This window comes from Ursus maritimus, unplaced genomic scaffold (assembly GCF_017311325.1).
Source record: "Ursus maritimus isolate PB19 unplaced genomic scaffold, ASM1731132v1 scaffold_3, whole genome shotgun sequence".
Taxonomy (NCBI): Eukaryota; Metazoa; Chordata; class Mammalia; order Carnivora; family Ursidae; genus Ursus; species Ursus maritimus.
In genome coordinates, this window is record NW_024425563.1 from 80,464,497 (window position 1) to 80,471,733 (window position 7,237).

Below are 7,237 nucleotides of genomic sequence, written 5' to 3' on the forward strand. Positions count from 1 at the left end.
CAGAAGGGACCCTCTCTGGGTCAGCTTTCCACTGGAGCTGGAATTTGGCCAGCTCGAGGATCCCACAGTTGGCTGCTTCTTCGTCTCTACAGGGAGATCACAGGAGAATGTGTACAGACTCTGTGAAGATGTCAGCTTCTGCTGGCTTCTCAGAGTCAAAGAAACCACAGACTTTTTAAGATACCTTTTCTTTTTCTGTTTCTTGGCATTCATTTCAGAAGTTTCTGGAGTATACAGATGGTCTTCTCCCTTGAAGGTGAGACCCGAGGACTCTTTCCAACATAAAGGAGATATCGGAGGCTCCCCTGGAGGGAGAGTACATAAAGCACACCAGCTCTGAGGATAACCAGGTAGTGACTTCCTCCCTTCCCATCCAACACTCAGGAATGTTTGACTCACCTTCTGGAAACCATAGTGCAAGAGATAGCAAAGCCCCCTTCCCTCCTCACTGTCGGGCTCTACATCCACATGGAGCCCATTTTGGCTTTATCATGGTGTGCAACTCTCCCCTCTTCTCCACTGGGAGATGGGAGGACACAGGAGCCACTTACATTTCACTGGATGGAGAATTCAAAAATCGTATTAAGAGTAAAAAGATAGATGAGGTTGTATACCAACAGTAAGGCATAATATCAAAGGAAAAAGTTAGCATTAGTAGCCAAACCTAATCTGTGGGAGACTTTTCACCCTGCAAAAATAACTATACCAAGATTGTATATCTATTCCTTTCTAAGTAAAGAGAGTGGTAACATTAAGCCTCGAAAAATGCAAAACCATAGCAACAGATTGTCATGTAATTATCACTAGACCTTTTATACTGTGTGATCCAGATACTGCCAAATATTCCAGCGTAGGTATATGTACTCACACACACGCTCATGAACAGAATGAAACACACACACACTCAGATCAACCCCTTGAAACTATCTGTGTAAGAGCCTTGCTTGGAGTACTGAGTTAAGCCACATGGTACATCACTTTGCCTCCTGCTTCATATGTTTCCAGGGTGGTCTTCGGGCCACTGTCACTCAGATTCTATTTACCCTGGTTATTCTTCTTCTTTAACACAGAACAGGGCCCATGGACCCCAAATGACCCATGCTTTCATTCTGTTTATTACAGCTAAACTAGCTCAAAGAAAGAACTGTTAGATTTCCTAACCCTCACTCTTCAAGTTCTCTGCAGCCTTAAATGCAAATGAGAATGGCTATGTGTTGAAAAAGAAATTCAGACCATGAGAAGTTTCAAATGCCCCTTCTGAGTACAGGTGGCCAGCGAGGGAACAGGGGCCTGATGGCAGGACGCCATGCCTTTCTTTGATGTGCAGAAAAGGCTGGGCCTTAAATTAGATCATTGGATGACAGTCCAAAGTGTTGGGCAGACTCACAAGATTCCAGGTTGATGCCATGCTTTGGAAAAAGAATGGGTAGAATGTGCACATGGAATCGTGGTATCCATTCAGAGAAGGAGTACAAGATAGAATCTGATGATTTTGTAGAATGTCTGCTTCGGCAGGAAGTGATGAAACATCTGAGCGACATCAGGAGACAGAGGGATGAACTGATAAGGGAAGGGAAGAACACAATTCCAGCTCAGCACATGGACAAGGAGGATCCTAGGCCCCGAGCAGAGCTACTGCTGATGGCTGGAGGATGATTTCCATGTTCTCTCTTCTCCACTGGAAAGTTCATTGACTGAAAACCTCTTCGTGAACATGTCTCACAATAAAGGATTGCTCCATCCTATTTATTCTACAAATAAATTAAATAAATAAATGAATAAATAAATACAATGCCCATTCAATCTATCCATCTCTACCACCCCAAATCATAACAAGCATTGTAAAGCAAAAGATCCCAAACCCAGGACATGTTGAATAAAACTGCTGAAAAATCAATTAAAACTATGAGCGGTTAAAAAAAAGTAACACTGGGTAGGGGGTGTAGCAGGTAGCGTGTGATGGAGACTCCTCAAAATTTTTGTTCCTGCAGGAAAAAGTTAAATTGATAAATAAGAAGTTAAGATAATTTTTATTATTTATAAAGTTTTTATTTATTTTTTTTAAGAGAGAGAGAGAGCACAAGTTGGGGGGATGGCATAGCAGAGGGAGAGGGAGAGAGAGAAGCAGACTCCCCACTGAGCAAGGCTTGATCCCAGGACCCTGAGATCATGACCTGAGCAGAAGACCATGATGCTTAATCGACTGAGCCACTCAGGCGCCCCAAGAAGTTAAGATAATTTTTAAAAGACAAATTGATAAAGAACCATCTTCTATCACATTTCTTTAAGTTTGTAGAGCTGAAAATGACAATTCCAAGCCCTCCAGATAATTTGAATAAGACAAATCCCGAAGAAGTGAAATAATTTGTCCAAGGTAACACTGCAGTGTGGCTAAGTCTTAAACTCACCTCTTTGGACTCCTAGCACAGTAAATACCTTTTCCATTGACCTCTACTGACAATAAAGAAAAGGACTTTATCATGATTTTTGAGAAGAATCTTATGAAATCTCTGGTACAGTAAATCCACAATGTATTTCCATATTAGTCTGCCTTGGGGCTTGGATCCTATCACCACCAACTGCCGTGTGCTTTCCAAGGGCTCCAAAAAGTCCCTTCAGAAGATGATACACTTTTGAAGATGATATCATCACCAGACAATAACAAAGACATGAGTAGATTTTCCTTACCAGAATTTTGCAACAGCCATGATTCAGTGATTAAACATGCACAAAATTCTCCAGCAGAAAATGATAACACATAATTTGTTAGTGAATGTTCCTTGAGGTGGAAGATATGGGAAATTAAAACGAGAATTCAGTTAGATATTTAAGAGAGACGGTTTGAAATAAATGATGTATTTACATTTTTGAGGAATTGTTTTTATATTTCTGTATAACACGATCAATCATGGAAAAGGACCATCATGGTGCTTGGTGAATGCAGAGCCTAAAAAAACACTTTATCGTTAAACTGGATCTGTCTTTGTTATATATCTAATTTGTCTACCTCATGGCATGGGGTGGGGTAGATGTGTGCCACTTAAACTTTGTTCTACTGCTAAGCAGGAAAATTTTCGAGTAACTTAAGATGAATGATTTTTACTTCTCATTAAAAAAAGTCAATGTGGATGTTGTACTTAAAACATATATATTTTATATTTTTTAGAATCGATTTTTATTATACTTATGCTATAGACGTCCTACATTGTTCTCTGGCCCCACTTTCATTAGACAGAGAAACTACCCACTTTACTCCCCTAGAGGGTCGTTTCCTAGGCTGGGAGATGCAGGATTCCAGTGATACTAAATTTCACTCAGGCACTGGTATACGTGAATTCTCCTGGAGAATATGAGCCATAACTTGTGGAGATTTAAGGGTCAAGATCAAGAATGTATCAGGTTTCCACAATAAATTCACAGCTGGAAATGAGAGATAAAGCCATGATTAGGTGCTTAGCAGAGTTTGGGATGGGAAAAAAAAGGGGGGAAAAACAAGATGAGCAGATCAAAGTAGTTGCCTCAGCTGGGAGAAGATTTGTCTGACGGTCATTTTAATGACAAGTGACTTACGATGTAGCAATAGCTAAGATTGACGTAACAATCTCTCACTACTAGGCACGGTATTTCCAAGAACTGGACAAAGTGGCTCAGATCTTGGGAATTAATGTTTTTGAATAAATCCCAAAAGTCTTCAAACGACAGTAAAGAAACTACAAGGAAGCCTGGGAAAGTAGAAAAATCTAAGAGCCCAGAAAAAGTGTCATCATTCTCAAAGTCAGCCTCTCACAGTGAGGAACCAGAGGTAAACAATGAGAACTCACATGCTAAGAAGCCCAAGCTGCTGAGAGCCCCCAGCCAGCTGCTAAGCAGGCTGATCCACCCATCGCTGCCTATGAGTGTTAGGATGTTGCTTCCAAGTATTTCTATCAGCAACTTCTGAAAGTTTACTGCATCTTCCAGTGTATTCTAGACATAGCAAAGTTACTCTCATAACTTGCGTCCGAATACTATTTTTGTTTTAGGAGTAGTGTGGGCTAGTTATTTTTATACTCTGAAATTGTGCCCTAATCTGCAAGGTGGGGCCAATAGTACTTATTCTACCTGGCTGTTTGCAAGATTCATACATATATACATACCACATTCATACATAACATACATACCACTACTCTAGGGCTTGGAATAGAGTGAGTGCCCAATAAATGATAGATGCTACTGCCATTATTCTTTATCGTGGAACTGAGCGTGTCATGATCCAGCTCATTCTGTATCATAAATGCGGACTTCCTCTCTGGGATTGCTGGTAGAGGCGGCAAGGACATGGGTATAAAGCAGAGACGATCCTCCCGAGGAAGAACAGGAATCATTGGAAATCTGGGTTCATGGACGTTCACCGTCCCTATGATTTTGAACAGGCAGAGAAAATGGCTTCCAAGCTATCCAGGGAATTTAAGAAACAGTCTGGGTCTGGAAAAGAGCACTCCCAAACCTTCAAGATGTACTGTTATAATGCTTATTTATCCCGTGTTTTCTATATTCTCTACCAAGAAACTACAGGACGTAACATGTAGTAAATACTCGGGAAGTATTTGCTAAAGGGGTAGACGTTCTCAAAGAAAGTAAGCTTTGCTCACTTACAGGCAAAAAGACTGACATCTTAGTAAGGTGTTCTCTACTGTGTCTCTTCTGACGGCACCGTGTTCTCTGGGACCAACCGGACTCTTAAAATGATCCTTACCCCGTTTTGTTCTCACTATTTGAATGGTGAAGGATAGCTTGGTTTCTAAGAGCTCCCGGAGCGGCGTAGCCTGACGATGTAGCACCACCACTCAGTTGTCTCTGAACAGCAGTATCTTTATCAAGAGCAAGCACTCTCTCCTCATCCTCTCCTAACCCAGCATCCACTCCCTGTGTCTTTATTATCATGGAAAACAAGCAGAGCTGCGGAGTCCAGATATGTATTTGAATAGCCTGCTATATCTTCCGCTTGGAAAATTCTCTCATCGGTTGGGAAAGCATCCTTTCAAATGTGTCTCAGCAATCACTTGAAATTTTGTGCAGTCCACCGTGTCCTTGGACCGTAATCACATTTATGTTCTTTGTGGTATTTGACTGACAACACAAGTGTGACAGGACTTGGAAAAGTTTATATTGTCATGATCAGAACTTCATTTAATACAGCCACTTACAATAAATACCGTATTTCCTTTCCTAGCCTTTGATCAAAACTACAAACTCTTATGAGGCTTGACTTTCTTCACATCTCAGTTCCTGTTTTAAGAAATCATGACATTTCATTTTTATGCTGTTGATGTAATATCAAACAAATTTATTTGTTATATTTTCTCCATGATGTTTGAATATCACTAGTGTTTAAATGTTTCCTCTGTACCACATTAAAAAATTGGCAAGGCTATGGGACTTTCATGTAATCTGTAGTCATGGTTACAGCCATGGGATGTCCCACCTATCTCTGAATAACAGCTTGATTTGTCTCTAGTTTATCATAAGAGTTGCATAATGTACTAGTAAAATCATGTCCCCAAAACACAGATGTATTCTATATAAAGATCAAAAGATTCTGGGCTAACATTAATTTTCTAAAGTCACATTTATTTCAAAGGTAAATAAATTAAAAATTAGAACAAGAAGCAAATAAAATGTATTTCTAGTCCAACACAGACAAATACTGCATGACTTCATTTGTATGTGGAATATAAAAACGTCAGACTCATAGTAAAAAAGTAGAATGGTGGTTATCAGGAGCTGGGGGTGGGGGAAATGAGATGTTGATCAAAGGGTATAAGCTTTCAGTTATGACATAAATAAGTTCTGGAGACCAAATGGGCAGCAAGGTGATTATAGTGAATAGAGCCCATATACTTGGTATTTGCTAACAGAGCATAACTCAAGTGTTCCTACCACGCACCAAAAAATGTCAATTATGTGAAGTGACGGATATGTTAATTAGCTGGATTGTTGTAACCATTTCACATTGTGTATATATATCAAAACATCACCCTGTACACATTAGATACAATTTTTGTCAACCCTGCCTTAATAAAGCTGGAATAAAAGATATATTTATTTCTGTTGGAAGTATATTTCATTCTTCATAATACCCAAATAATGAAGAATAAATTAAATAAATCCATTTTTATATTGACAAATACCATTTATATAAATTTCTACCAAAAAATAACAATATCATGTATTTCAATGATCAGGGTTCCTTTATGTAAAAATACCAGTGTTTAAGCACTAAATGAAATGGCTAATCTATCGTATTTAACTACCCATCATGATAAATATCTCTGAGACACCGCAAGAGCTCAGTAACGCACTTGCAGGCATCGGCGCCTGCAAACTCGACAGTGAGGTATCCATTAGACGCCATAGGAGGATCCCGGCTTCCATTTCCTTCCGGTGATACCGACTCTCCCTTTTGCTCTGGGGCAAGGACGGGATGGGTTACATCTGGTAGAGATGGTGGCATGGAACTGCAGGGAAAGGAAGGAGGAAACAGGACAGGCAATCCTGAAAGCGATTTCAGACAGTTCCGGGAGAAGGAAGGAAAGAAGAAGGAAGCCGGCCGCTTGCCACAGGAAAAAAAGCGTTGCTATTGCACTTCACATAGATAAAACCAAGGTAAGAAAAAACTGTGTATTTGTTTGTTTGTTTTCGTTCCTTGGCTTTTTGATTGTTTGGATAAACTGAAGGGCACAAACCTGGGGCCTCTAAGACAATCTTTCAGTAGACTACTTTTTTTCTTTACTATAAGCGGTAGTTGATATGCGTAAAACAGGAAAAGAATGAACTTTACTGGATGGACGTAACCAGCAGCAGCTGGGCCCTAAGAAAACTCCTGAAACCCACACTCACTCAGGACTGACTTGTGACTGAAAACAAATCATTTAAACTGATACATCCGTCATTTTAAAGATAAAATTAAGCAACATTCCTCTTATGATTTAGTTCCTCATAGCCAGTGAGAGGTTCAAATTTCTCCCAAAGATTTGGTTTTCTGTATTGCATTAAGTGGATGCTAATCTCTTTCGTAATGCCTGTAACTTTTTAAAAAATATTTATTTATTTGAGAGAGAGAGCGAGAGAGAGCACATGAGCACAAGTGGGGGGGGGGGGCAGAGGAAGAGGGATGGGGAGAATCCCAAGCCAACTCCAAGCTGAGCACAGAACCCGGTGTGAGGCTTGATCCCACAACCCTGAAATGACATCCTGA

General features: G+C 40.1%; 1 pseudogene; it reads left to right on the plus strand.

Annotated features, from left to right (window-relative positions):
• The first annotated feature begins 1,108 nt into the window (after window positions 1-1,108).
• Window positions 1,109-1,757, plus strand: LOC103658663 (annotated as a pseudogene).
• Window positions 1,758-7,237: the final 5,480 nt, after the last annotated feature.